The sequence below is a fragment of the Eschrichtius robustus genome, chromosome 4 (assembly GCF_028021215.1).
Source record: "Eschrichtius robustus isolate mEscRob2 chromosome 4, mEscRob2.pri, whole genome shotgun sequence".
NCBI classification, from domain to species: Eukaryota; Metazoa; Chordata; class Mammalia; order Artiodactyla; family Eschrichtiidae; genus Eschrichtius; species Eschrichtius robustus.
Window position 1 is genome coordinate 138,604,121 of NC_090827.1, and position 15,123 is coordinate 138,619,243.

General features: G+C 38.9%; 1 long non-coding RNA gene across 1 annotated transcript in view; it reads left to right on the forward strand.

The window, feature by feature from the left end:
• The window catches only part of LOC137763886 (uncharacterized), a 50,521-nt gene extending 44,679 nt beyond the window's left edge, over positions 1-5,842 (forward strand). Inside the window, exon 3 of the long non-coding RNA XR_011073858.1 lies at positions 5,774-5,842. This is a non-coding gene — a long non-coding RNA (uncharacterized lncRNA). The remainder of the gene's footprint in view (positions 1-5,773) is intronic.
• The last annotated feature ends 9,281 nt before the right edge of the window (positions 5,843-15,123 follow it).

The window sequence follows — 15,123 nt, forward strand, 5'->3', positions numbered from 1 at the left end:
CAGGTCCAGTCTGTGTTTCAGGCTTATTCTCCTGAAAAGAAATGAGGTTTATTTTGCCTATTAAAATCCTGTTGTCACTCCTCCAACTACTTCTAATTGGGTCTGTTACACCAAAATGGCAGACCAAGGGATTGAGATTTTAATCGTGCAAGACTCAGATCCAGGACTTGGAAATCAGAAATATTTCCAATTCAGTGTCTATTCTCCAAATTGAGGCAGGACTATGCCCTGTTGTAGCAGGAAGTGGCCAGCACTGTTGTTGCCCAGTTCCCTGAACTGAAACTGAGCAGGGCTCTGGGGGGCTCCAGAGTACAAATCCTTTCTGTGTCTCCTGTTTCGTGTTTGTAGGATATAGGCTTCACTCAGCCTCTTTGACCTTCCCTGAGTTCCAAAGGGCATATTCACACAGTTGCTAATCAGGGAAGGGAGGGGATGCAAAAACAGGGGAGGAGCCATCAAGTGGTGGTACAGCCTTGGGGCAGCGTCCTGGTTCCACCTCAAGGAGTATGCATAACAATATCTCTGAGGTCTTCTGCAGGAACTAAGGCCTCCACCCAGGTGGAGGATGGTAACTTCAGGCTAAGCACAAGATTCCTGGAGCACTGCCCTGTTACCTCACTACCAATTGATCAGAAGAAAGTCACACACCCTGCAGCCCTCACCCCAAATTTTGCCTTCCTTTTCTGGGCCCGGTGATGACCATCCTGTTAGGCCTCCTGTTTGGCACTTGTCTGTTTCAGCTGCTTACAAGGTTCATCCCCGACAGGGTCCAACAGTTTCAGCTAAATTGTTGTTACTACAGGGGTGAATGCCAGTTTCGGGCACAGAATACCTCGATTTAGATCAGGTAGAGAGAGACTTCTACTGTACTAGGCAGGACTACGCCCACTCTCAGCAGGAAGTAGTTACAGAAGAAAGAGACCTCCGCCCCAATTCCCAAGAAGTATCTTGAGTATGAAGTCTCTCAGGGGGGATTTGTTAGGGGAAACACTGACTGAAACTGCCTGCCCTGGCCAGGCAACACTGTAACCACTTGCATGAGTTATCTTAAACAGGAGGTCCTGGTAAGGAATGCAGAACTAACAAGCTACTACCAACAGGAAGAATTCAGGGAAGGGCAAAAGGAGAGAGGAGACTCCATTCCATATGTCCTGCCAACCTCCCAGAATCCCTCTCACTGGAATCCATCTTGGCTGAGCAATGCGTGTGCCATCAGGAAGGAACCTGAGTCAGAATGATTGGCCAGAGACAACCCAGAAACTAACCCCATTCCCATAAAACCAGAGACTGTGAGCCACATGGCAGAGCAGTCCTCCTGGGTTCCCTTACCTTCCTGCTCTTCACCCGGGTGCCCCTTCCCAATGAAGTCTCTTGCTTTGTCAGCACATGTGTCTCCTCAGACAATTCATTCCTGAGTGTTAGACAAAAGCCCACTCTCGGGCCCTGGAAGGGGTCCCCCTTCCTGAAACATACATGCATCTATACACTCCATATATTTTACTTTTCCTTCTGTTACACTGAGAGTAGTGTTTCGCTCCTAACATCCAACACCTCCTTTGGTATCTTGTATCACATCCTGCTTGTTTCCTTAAGGACTTCAATACTGGAGTTATATTCTGTCTCTTTCATTTTTGTTTTTCCTTTCATCATTTAATTATTCCTAACACAATACAAAGATGTATTATTATGGATCACCTTTAAAAATAAACCTCCCTTGGCCCTGCATACCCCTCCTATGTTCCATTTCTCTCCCTTTCTTTACACAATCCTCAAACTATTTGTTTATACTGTCTCCACTTTCTCACTTCCCATTTTTCTTTTCATAAGCCCATTGCATGGGCACTTTTTATACCCACCACTCTTCTGAAATTGGTCCTTTTAGTACCATCTAGTCTACCAGCTATCAATCTAATGGTCAGTTTTCTATCATAATTTCATTCAACCTCTCACTAACATCTAACATAGTTGACCTCTCTTTCTTCCTCCTCCTCCTTCATCTTCTTTTCACATTTAATAATGTTTATTGTTTGCTTCACAAATGAAACATGGTAGTGAATAATTCTGAAGTGATGACTGTAAATAGGTAATGAAATCCTAGTGACAACTCATTTTGACTCCTTCATAGATGCAGCTTTACCATTTTGAAATTTCTCAGAGATCCCTTGATAATTGAATATATGACATATTTTGAAGACTAACTGCTGATTCTTGCTTGATTAGATAAATATCTTTCTTCTCTAAGCTACCACATTTTTCTCTTTCTTCCTACCCCAGGGGTTGACCTTTTTGGACTGTTGCTGGTACTTGTTCTTTACTCAACCTCTATGTTGGAATACCCCAGAATTGGGAGCAGAGACTCTGGAATCAAATTGCTTGGGTTCAAATTCTGATTCTGTCGCTTCCTATCTGTATGCAGGAATTTACTGCATCATTTCCCTCTTTGAAAAATGAGGGAAAATCATAGCACCTACTATTGTAAAGATTGAATGAGTTAATATATGTAGAATATCTTGAAAGGTGTCTGTTATATTAGTGCTATATATTACTGTGCTGTATTAATGGTAGCTGTTATTATTCCCCTCACTCTTTTATTTGGTGCTGAGGTGACAGGGGACTTGCCTTTTGGGTCATGGAGCTGGAAATTGCCAATTAATAACTGTTGGTGGCTCTTTTCTCTGCCATGTGGAGAAAGTCAACATGAGAAGAATGAGGCCAACACATAAAAGTAGCCAAGAAGAAGTGAGTGGTATAATAGTCAGCATTCTTGGTTGTGAACATCAGAATCAATTACAGATAGTCCAGCTAAATTAAACAAAAATGAATTTATTAAAAAATATTAGGTAGCTTGAGGAATTTCCAGGATTACTGGAAAACAGGCTTGATATTTCATTGCCATGTTCTTTGCAACCAGGAACAGTATAGCTGAGAACAATGCCTAACTTCATTGAAAAATTATTCTAGCAGAAGCAACATTCCTACTACCTACTGCTACTTAACATGCCCCCAACCCTGAAACTGATGCCAAAATCTGTTCCATTGATGCCCCAGGAGAATAAGACAACTTGACCACTGATATTGTCAGAAAATCAATCATTTTCCCAGTGCAAGGCCAGCACTGCAAGTCTTGTATGGTTGTATCTGGCAAAGTCTAGATCATATGATTTTGCTCTAGCTGCAAAGGAGTCTGGTAAATGTAATTTTTTATATTCTACTTTTAGAAGGCAGGATTCACAATGTGGAAAAATATAAAAATATAAGAATGGTTTTGGGCAGCAAGAAGTGATATATTTCCAACATAGGTTTGTGTCATGGAGAGGGGGACCTGTTGACTTCATGTGAATCCCTGGATCCAGCTGCACCTAAGCCTACTCCTTGGACCTTCCTGTTTTATGAGAAGATGAGTTTTCCTCCTTTAGTTAAGATAGTTAGAGCTTTTTGGTCAATTCTATTTAGTGTTCTTATAAGTAGGACTTCTTCTTCCTCTGATTCAAGCTCCATTATTACAATATCTTCTCAATTGGTGTTTTACTCTAGGCCTGCCCTCCCTCCCTTCTGTTCATTTTCTTCTCTGGAGTTGGATAATCTTTTATCAGTGTAAGTCTATTTGTATCACTCTTCTGGTTAGAACTCTTACTGGCTTTCCATTACTTTGGGATAACAACCATAGTCCTAGCACATTGTACAGCTCTCTATAATCTGGGCCCTGCCTACTTTAGTTTACCTTTTTGCTGCTTTCTCTGGTCAAGTCTTGGTAGACTTCATTTCACTCTCTAAACATATCACCTTTCCTTTTCACTTTTATCTGTGCCTTCAGACAGACTGTTTCTTGTCCTCCTTACTGAGGACTTAAGCCCGGGATGCAGCCTCTCAGATAGCCCTGAGGGACTGTTCCAAAGAGGTAAGAAAGGAACCAGGATATATAGGAGTTTTTGCAGAGCAAACAAACAAACGAAAAACCAGGCAGTTGAACATCAAAAGATTACTGCTAATTAAAGAAAAACCAGATATCTCTAGTTAATGAATTTAGTGCTTTTCTATGTATGGGAAGATGCAAGAGTCTGGGCTTATTGAAACTATTCCTTTGAAATGCACCTTAACTATCTCAGGCCAGTATCCTGTTTATCTCAGTCCTGAGTTCCCCTCAGGGTGCACCCTTGGGGGTGGCTGCAGTGGCTGAAGCCTTGATGGCTGCAACATCCTTTGTTTACTGCAATGGCAGGCAACATTCTTTGTCCACAAGTCCTTGACCTGCTTCTCACTGGGGTTCTTGAGAGGATCAAATGATATGCTCTGTAGGGGGTCTTCTAGTGCAAAGGATCATTCAGCTACCTTTTGCATGTGTCACAGTGCTGGGCTCTTCCCTGAGGTGATGTCTTTGCTGCCCAAGGCAGGAGTGACTTAAACTCACCTCCCTCATCATGCCTCTCCTCCATTGTCAGATCTATCCCAGCTGATGTATCTCAGCTGCTGCCATTCTTTCTCCTTCCCTGGAGGCACTGGAGCTACATTGTGCTTTAAAAGGATGGACCATAAAGCCTTTGTTAAGTTGCCCATATATCCTTTATGTCTGTACTTATATCAGACTGTAAGCCCCTAGAGGAGCAGAGCCAAGTTGTTAACTCACATTCACGGTTCTAAATTCAGTGCAGTGAGCAGATCGGGTTTATCCTCATGATGATGATGAAGAGAAGCTGGAAGATTTTTCTTCCATTATATCGAATGCAATACGGAATTTTATAGGCTCCCTCTTAGAATTTTCTGGATGGTCTCCTCTTTTTCACTTGAATACCTTATTCCCCTGAAGTGAAATGCAGGATAAAGAGGTAAATGGTCTGAAAACAAATGTACTGTAATACATTCACTTTGGCTACAAAAATAAAGCAACCCAAACCTAGTTTTTCTTGCAGTCTTTAAATCCAGATGGTAGTAAAATTTGACATTTCAATTCTGTTTGTGAAATTCATTTTGTTTTTAAATTGGGAAGAACCATAGAGCTAAAAATTGTCTGAAGTACTAGGAAGGCCTGGTGAGACCTCTTTAAGAGTGTTATTAATAAGGACTTGGTATTTTAAATTGAATTTAGAGGCACTGTAGATAGAGACTGCAAATAACCGTAATGGATATGAATAAGGACCTTGATATTGAGAAGTAATGTGCTACCCCATACCTAATATGAAAAAAGTAGAGGACTGGCTTGGACAATGAAAGGAAAAGAGAAATCTGGACAAAAATAGAGACTGTTTTGGTAGCCAAATGTAGTTAATATTTTTAGAGTTCTAATGGTCTCATTCCAAAAGGTAAGTTATCATTCTCAACAAGTCTGTCCTTATAAAGTTCTGAAATTTAGATCATGTAAGGTCTTTTTATAAATAAATATCTATACTGTAAGAATACAGTTTAATCAATTAAACTCAAGATTTAGGGACCCAGAGTTCAGAGAATCCAAAACTAGGGGAAAAAAAGGCTCCCTTACAGAATACTCTATTGGCAAGGCTTATTTCTGACTGGGTCTGATCTAAATGTATTCCTGGAAGAAATCATAGAAACCATTTAGCATCTGTATGTAATAAGCAGTGTGTCAGTTAAGTTTCTTTTGGTTGAAAGTGAAGAAAGCTTAACCTAAAAGATTTTAATCAAAAAGGGAATTTATTGGTTTTTATAATTGGCAAGTACAGTGGGGTGACTGGATTAACTAACTGTTGCTTGACACAGATGCTCCAGAAGTATCTCCAGGGCTGCGTCTTACCTCAGCTTCTCTCTCTTCCACATATAGGCCTCATTCTTAGACAGAATCATCTACTGGAGAGGAGAAGACCTATCATTCTCAACAGATGATCAAAGGCCCTGGGTCTGGTTCTCAATGCCTGAAGTAGGTCATGTGCTCATCCTTGAATCATTCACTTTGCGTGAGAGAATTAAATCTGCTGATTAACTTAGTTCAGTCATGCCTTTAGATTTAAGAGTGGGGACAAGTCATTCAAACTACATGGCCTGAAACTGGTGGGAAGGCAGTTCTTTTAAGGAGATTCATGATGCATATAGGGGCCAACACAACAGATACCAGCTATAAGTAATATTTAATTAAAGTACTTGAAGTTTTAATGGAATATTTCCCAATATTGACTGTTTACTGTGTGCTGGGACATGCAAAGATAAATAAGAAAGGTCTTCTGCTTCAGATTTCTTATGGGGAAACCTGATAAAGCATCTAATTCTTAAAGCTGAGGCTGCTATGAGAGCTTTATGTTTCCTGGATCTCATATATTTAGTTACAAGAGTCTGGGTACCTAGCTGCTTTTATTATTGTAGAAAGATATATTAATGAGCTACTTTCTCCTCACTTTTCTCCAGGGAAACACACATTCTCTGGAGATGGAGAGAACAAATTTTTTCATATTCTCTCTTCTCCGTTTTACTAACCACATTCTATGTATAGACTACAAGGAGAAAGAGTTATTTCTGGCATTGGGCTGAAGGAAATTCCTCTGTGTGTGTGTTGCTGCTGTATACATAAACTGCATATTTTTGTGTGCAATGACAGTTATAGTTTCCTCCACTGGCTCTGGTTCAAGTTCTTTTCTCTCTGATGATTTCTTCTCTGTTTTCTTCCATGTCTCTTCTCCTCCTCCATAAATGCATAATGCATATGCGTGTGTGTTCATGTGTGTATACGCAGTTGATATTGAAAATATTTAACAAATGATATGGCATATTCATCTACTAGTTAGAGTGGATGCCACCTATAAACAACCAGTACAATTGTAGTGGGACATAAAGGCTGTAAAGAGGCAGAAACCATGTCTTAGATGAGGAAGCAGAGATTCAGAGGTACAAAGAATAGGGTGAGGGAGCCAATCAAGATTGAGAGAAGAGCAGAACTAGGTTGTTAGTGAGACTGAGATGGAAGTGAAGAGAGTACTCGGTATCAGAGCTGTCTCTAAGTTCTGGGGCTTTCCTTCCCCCTGAGGGCTGTCTATACCATGATTTCTCTGAGATTCCTGTTTCCCTTATTGCTCCATTGATTCTTCCACTAAACCACCCTCCTCCCTTTAAGATCTACCTTGAGGGACTCTGTTAGTATTATAGAAACTAAGGCTAGCTAACTAAAATGAATGAGATCATACTATATATAGTATTTTGTAAGTTGCTATAACAACTTTGTTTTTCTCTTATCAATAACAGACATCTTTCATGTCAGTAGATAATAGAACAATGCCATTGCTTTTGTGGCATGTGGTATTTGTGTTAGACACCTCCAGCTTTCATATCTCACATCCTCTCAGCCCCAGTTTTACTTCAGCCATTGCACAGGTGTTACCTTACACATACCTCCTTTACCCACACCATGTGTTTCTGTTTCTGCCCTGAGCTTCTCATACCCCATGTGGGAAATCTGCAGGGACCCATTTAGCACTTGAGCATGGGCAGACTTGAAGTGTGAGGATGTTAATCCTCATGGGAAAAGCTTCACCAATGGGGGATGAGAGCTGGTGGATAAATGTTCCCTGATTCTATCTCGTGGAAAGGCACAATCTATGTGATACCTTAGAGGCCTCCAGTCAGATCACGCTCCAGTTTCCTATATTTTCTGGTTTGATAATACATCTTTATTGGGTTTTCCTTCTTCCTTGTTCAATTCCTCCTGGTCCCTCACAACCTTTCTTTGGGTTCACTTCTCAAAATAAACTACCTGAATGCAAATCCTTTTGGCCTCTGCTTCTGGCCAGAATCCAGTCTGAGACAGTTTTGCTTTGCCTAGATTCATCCTTATTTATTAATTATTTCCTTAATAATGGACATTTAGATTATTTCCTTTTCTTCATTGTTATAAACAGTGTTGTGAGGAACATTCTTATCAATACATCTTTGCATACTTGATGCTTATTTTCTTAGGAAAAAAATACTATAAGTGAAATTGCTGAGTCTATTACTGATCAACAGGCACATATATTTTAAAGGCTTTTGATACACACTGGAGCAAAAACATTTGTATTTAACAGTTTCATATGTTTGTCCAAAAAAATTAGCCACTAACCTGAGGATATAATCTATCTACAAAAATTCACCTAAATGACTGATTAGATGTTGAAGGCTGGCTGCCTTCCGTAACTATAAGCTAGCAGCTCAGCTGTGACTAAGGTGGGGAGCCTTGCTTCACTTGGTCCAAATAAAATTTACTGCCAAGTTCTCTGGGCTTAGCTTTGCCCATCACATTTTGGGTCTTTTTAACACTCTGAAGTAAGAAGTGACAAGAGATTAAAAAGATTAAAATTTAATCAAGAGGCTCACTTTTAGTTATTATAAGATGATTATGCTAGTGATATTGCCGCTCAAGAAAGTTTTCAAAGACACAAAGACATTTAATCTCTAATGCTTAAGCTTTTAAGTTTACTACAAGAAAATTTTTCTTGAGAGAGAAAAAAGGGACACCAACAATTTAGATATCTCTGTGTCAGTATCACTGAAAAAAGTCACAAGTAGCCCTAGGTCTCTCTTTCTTGAAGATGCTCTCAGAGTTGACCCAAGGTAAACCTCCTAAATTCTATGTCCTTGGTGAAGGTGTCTCTCACCTTCTGCTTTACAGCAGTGAAAATAAAGTAGAAGTTATCAAGTAAGCAAAGAAAATTGTGTAAGTTTTGATAGCATATCATATTAAATGCATTCTTATGATTGTATTACCTTGATTGCTTACATATACTTTAGAAATCTTTATATTTTACAGTGCACATGGAGGTGACTTATAGTTGACAATAGACAGTGATTGTGGGTTCCACGAAGGGGTGCTCAGTAGGTGCTTGGTTAGAAGTATAGGTGTTTCCATAGAAAAGAAGATCCTACTGATATTGTTTTGATTTACAGCACTTCTTCCACTATCTTGACCTGCAATAAAAATGTTGGGCATTAACTTCTTAGTCAAGAGTTAAAATATTTGTAATGACATTTTTCGATGGGAACATTAGAATCTATTTACTTTATGTTGATTTAAAATAACTATTCCATTAACTTAACCCACATAAATGAAAGAATAGCTTGTCTCACAAATCTTTTCTCTCTTTGTATAAATTTATAGGACATGTGGTAAAATATATTAGTACAGTTTAAAATTGCTTCTGAAAACTACTCCTGTTGATTAAATTTGGACGGAAGAGGTGGAGCCAGAACTTAGAGGCTGACAGTTGGGAGTTTGAGGTAGGCTGTGTGGAGCCATTTGAAGCTTTTGAGAATTGAACTAATCAGAATAAATAAGGATTTTCAAAACTATAATCTAGTCAGGATGTACATTTTAGATTGAAAGAAAATTGGGAGATCAGTTCAAAAACTGGTTTAGATGATGAAAACCTGGGCTCAATGTGCTGGCTCTAGAAACAAACATAAAAGGGATAAAGGAATAAAAGAGACATCTGAAAGGATGCAGCATACTGAATAACAGAGGGGCTGGGGAAAAAATGGTCAGAAGGACCGTGACTTTGTGTTTGAGTGACTAAGGGCAAGGACTTTGGCTTTTCCACCACTATATATTCAGTGTCTAAATCAGTGCTTGGCATAGAGTAGATAAATATTTGCAAGAGAGTGAAGGGCATTTATATCATCAAAAATGAGATGAAATTACCCATATGACCTTCTCAAATTAATTCCTCACTTGATATTTGTGAATCACCCACCTGGGACTCAGGGCAAATATTTACCAACCATATAATGTGGGCTTTTTCTCCCACCAGCAGACCTGATTTGTCAGATTTGTTTTGTAGCATGTACATCATGTTAGCTTTCCATCTTCCTCTAGGAGTGAATTTTAGTCTCTCCAAGGGATGATGCTTGTATGGCTCTTCCTTCATCTTTGGAGCAACAGAATGATTTGCTGGTAGACCTGGGCTGCTTATTTACTTCCTCTATAAAGTCATGAAGAGAAACATGTTGCATTAGTATTTGCTTGCTTTGCACGGTGTATGGGAACTGGAAGGAAAGGATTGACTTGCATGGAGGAAGCCTAAGAGGCCAGAGGTTATGACCACAAAATCCCTCATTAAACAAGGATTATGGAATGGAAGGATGGTCTGGAAAGGTAAAGTCCCTGTCCTCAAGAAACTCAGGTAGAGGAGACCAAAATAGTATGGAGGAAAGAATCTAAACCGTAAATAAAGAAGTCTCAAATGACAAGGGTCTCAAAGACCCTTTCTTGGGTCTTATTTTCTTCATATGTTAAAAAAGAGAGTCTTGGGTTAGGTACTGTAAGATTTTTTCCTGCCCTAAAGTCTACTATTCTTTTTCTGACCTTCGGTGCATTGATGAAAATATCATTTATTTTTCACCAAGGCGTCTGTTCAGCTTCCTTCTGAATACTTACCCGGTGTTCCATGTTCCTTTTAGCACTTGCTTTAAGCCCTTACCAACATTCTGACTGAGTCTCTTAGCTTTTTATCATGGCAGCAACTCCTCCTCATTTTGTTAAGACTTAATTACTTAGCCTACTTAAGTCAAGACAACACAGCTGTTGTGTTTGGAACAGCTAGTTTGATAAGGTTGTAAAAGGTACCCAGAAATTTATTAGGAGCTGCCTCAGACACAAATCAGCTTGTCTGCCCTTAGCTAGTGTTTATAACCCACATATTTACATTCCCACTGCATTTCGCCCTGAGCTACAATATTCCACTTAGGACTTGGTGGCTGTGATTGGCCCTTTCAACTCTAGTCCATCTCTTGGAAGCAACTTTTTTACCTAATGCCACATGGACCCTGTCCTGTCATACGCATTAAAGAGTAAGCAGGTGTCTTGTTAGGCGGCATCTCCTACTTGCTGTAAGAGAAGGTCTGAGCTCTTTCTCATACTCTTGATTAAACAGATTTATTACCAGATCATTGTCTATTCTGTTTTTAAAAGACTACTACATCATATTTCCTCTCTGAGAAAACTCCTAAATAATTATGCATAGTATTGTTGACCTCAGATTTCTACGTATTTATTAAATTTGCAAGGTAGAGCTTAACAAGGATGGCATAGATTTACACTGACAGTGTAGTACAGTCATCCCTCAGTGTCTGTGGGGAATTGATTCCAGGACACCCACAGATACCAAAATCTGTGGATATTCAAGTCCCTTATGTAAAATGGTGTAGTATTTGCATATAACTTAAACATATCCTCCTGTATATTTTAAATAATCTCTGGATTACTTATAACACCTAATACAATGTAAATGCTGTGTAAATAGTTGCTGGTACATGGAAACTCAAGTTTTGCTTTTTAGAACTTTCTGGAATTTTTTGGACTATTTTTGATATGCAGTTCGTTGAGTCCACAGATGCTGAACCAGTGGATATGGAGGGCCAACTGTACCGGTTATATATTATAGGTGAAGATTGAACAGAGATGCAGGGTTTAAGTAGAACTTTCAACATTTGCCTATAAATGCAATGGTGTTGACTCTCTTAAAACAGGCATTTTTTAAAGAAATGAGAATAGCATATAAATGCTTAAAGGTACCAAGTACCCAAAGGGATGTATTGCTCCTTTTACTTTGGTTGTTGTTTTGGATCCTTGGATCACTGTCTGGAATTAGCAGCTATCTCATCTGAGCATTTATAGAGTTTCAGTGGGGACTCTTGCTAATGAACCCTTCATTCACATAAGAGACTAACCAAGACTTTCAATTTCAGAGCTTGTTTCTTAGGGGAACTCATTTACCCCTTGATAAATTTCACATAGGGAAGTGTAAACTTGGACAGTGCTTATGTTCCCACACATGGCATGAGCTTTTTAAATATCTAGACAAAAATAAGTCTTATTAAGACTGAATTAATTAAAGAGTGCCTGCTTGGGTAACTCTTTAGTCTAACAGAGCCCACACAGTCCAATTGTCTGTGATTGGGGTAGATTTCATTACTGTCTAGTCTCATTCAAGTTCACAAGCTGCTGAGGGCTCCCCTTTCATAAACCACTGCTCCTCGGGGTGTCATGCACTTATGAGTTTCCTAGGATGCCCCTTAAGAGGCAGTTCATATGGAATTCAGCATGGGCATGAATGGGTGTCCACCTGTTAGATGCTTCAAGGATGATGTGTAGGCCTTTTTCAATAACATACTTTCACTCTAAAGCTCCTCAGTGTGGCTGATATATGGTTTTCATTAGAATGATATTGGTTAGTTGATGAGTATTGGCTCAACTTCCATGTGGTTCCCTGGTATTAGTTACCATGTGGTTCTTCCAGGTCCATTCCAGTTGTTTACAAAAAAAGTCACCCCCACCACTATTTTCCTCTGAATCCCAGCCCAAGGGATCCTGGAAGAGACAGAGATTAACTTGGGAGAGGCCAAGAGGATCATTTGCCTTTTTCTAGTCTCTTTCCAATTTATTATTATGACAGGAACTCCATGCCCTGCTCCCTTTATTCTTGCTATAACTGTCCTAATTCTCTGTAAGGCAATGTGAGTGCCTGAGGTTGGTGAAGATAGGGTCCAAGGAAGTGCAGAAAAATAAAGCCATAAAGGTTAATATTTTTAAGAAACTACTTCACTACATATCTCAATATAGCATGCCTAGAAGAGTTCCTTACCTTGAGGTTTTGTGAAGATGCTGAAAATAATTAATTGTTGGTGCAACTGAACCTAGATTGCTCAAAGACAATTGTATAGGCTCTCTAGGTGTTCTGACATCCCTGAGAAGCTGGTGAGAACACAAGTTGTGTGGCTTAGAGAAGAGTTTAGGTCAGGATCCTGTTCTTGCTCCATGAGGCCTGGAGAATTCTCTTCTAGACTCTGAGTCTTTTATTACTGATTCCAGTCTGTGCCTTCGCTCAAAGTTCAGTCTTTAGCACTGAACCTTTATCAACTGGTTTCTATGGGATGTTTTGCCTCTCTCTGTAGCGTCCTCTTAGAACTGGCAATGGATGTGCAACACCACAGTCCTCTTTCTAATGGACTTAGTATTGGTGTCTGTGTCTTCCTTAGCAGATGAATTCTTTTTGAGGGATCATATCTTTTTGTCCTATTGTGTTGATGAGAGAAAAGTTTTAGAGCCTGTTTTTGGTAGCAGCCTCTCCTTTCTTATAGTCCCCCGTGTGGGTGGTGCCATAAGACATTTTGAGTAACAACTTAAAAAATCTCCTGGACAACGATGGCTTGGCACATGAGTGTTTTATCACTTCATTCCCAGTCTCTCATTACATTTACTTTGCAAAGTTTGGCCTCAGTTGGGGCTGAGAAGTTAGTTTTCTTGGCTGCTTCTTGATATTTTCACTTTAGATATTATTTCCTAGTATAAAAGATGAGCTTAGCTTTCACTCTTCTCCCCTGCACCTGTGATATATTTGCATATTTCCCATTCCCCCATCCTCCTAATATAGATATTTGGTTGTTTTAGTAGGATCAATATCCAATAGTTATGTGATAATGATTATGTAAAAGTTATTCCCATTTATCCGAGTCATGATAACATTTACTTCTCTATACAACTTTTCGGATTTTTTGGAATTAATAATTTCCATGTTTACAAATTCATTGACTTTTTTCTGTGCTTATATTAGGGGTCAGCAAACTATAGCTCATGGACCAAATCCAACCTACTACCTGTTTTTATAAAAATTTTACTGAAATACAATCATGCCTGTATGTTTACATGTTGTTTATGTCTGCTTTTACCCTACAACAGCAGAATTAATTAGTGTAACAGAGACTGTATGACCTGGAAAGCCTAAAATATTTACTATCTGGCCCTTTATAGGAAAAGTTTGCCTGCATTCAGTTTATATAATTTAGCCTCAAACTCTGCAAATTTTCAGAGTATCTCCTCTAAATATATCCAGAAACATCAGGTATTCTATTAACTTCACTTCTTGGGGCAGTCTATTCTGGAGCTTTCTGATTTGGTTTCTGATCTTTCAACCTGGACTGGTTGCCCCTGGCCTGGTATGCAGATGTTTAGTCTGGTGTTACCCATTATCACCCATCTGGGGATACCCTTTGCTGTCTTCTGTGTCAGATTCTTTGTTAAGAAGGAATCTTAAAAAATGTAAAATGTGACATAAAAAACAAAATATGTGTGTGGGAGTAAGTAAAACTCTAGAGCTTTAGAATTTTAAATTGTTATCAACTTAAACTAGACTGTTATAAATATAAGTTGTTATATGTAAGTCTCATGATAACCACCAAGCAAAACCTACAGTAGATGCACAAAAGATAATGAGAAAGAAATCTAAGCATGTCACTAAAGAAAGTCATCAAACCACAAAGGAAGAGAGGAAGAGAAGAAGAAAAGAACAGAGGAACTACAAACAGCCAGAAAACAATGAACAAAATGGCAATAAGTACATACCTTGCAACAATTACTTTAAATGTAAATGGACTGAATTCTCCAATCAAAAGACACAGAATGGCTGAATGGATAAAAAACAAGACCCATCTATTATATATGCTGCCTACAAGAGACTCACTTCAGATATAAGAACATACACAGACTGAAAGTGAAGAAATGGAAAAAAATATTCCATGCAAATGGAAACCAAAAGAAAGCTGGTGTAGCTATACTTATATCAGAAAAAATAGACTTTAACACAAAGACCGTAATAAGAGACAAAGAAGGGCATTACATATTGATAAAGGGGTCAATGCACCAAGAAGATACAACATTTGTAAATATGTATTCACCCAATGTAGAAGCACCTAAATATATAAAGCAAATGTTAACAGACTTGAAGGGAGAAATAACAATACAATAATAGTAGGGAGCTGTAAAACCCCACTTATATCAATGGATAGATCATCGTGACAGAAAATCAATAAGGAACCATCAGCTTTAAATGACACATTAGACCAGATAGACTTAACAGATATATACAGGACATTCCACCCAAAAGCAACAGAATATACATTCTTCTCAAGTGCACAGGGAATATTCTCTAGGCTAAAGCATATTGGGTTGGCCAAAAAGTACATTTGGGTTTGTCCGTAACATCGGGCAAACCCAAACAAACTTTCTGGCCAACCCAATATATTAGGCCACAAAACAATTCTTTTTTTCTTTTTTTAAAAATTAATTAATTAATTAATTAATTTTTTGCTGCGTTGGGGCTTTGCTCTAGTTTTCTCTTTTTCTCTAGGTAGGGGCTACTCTTCCTTGTGGTGCGCGGG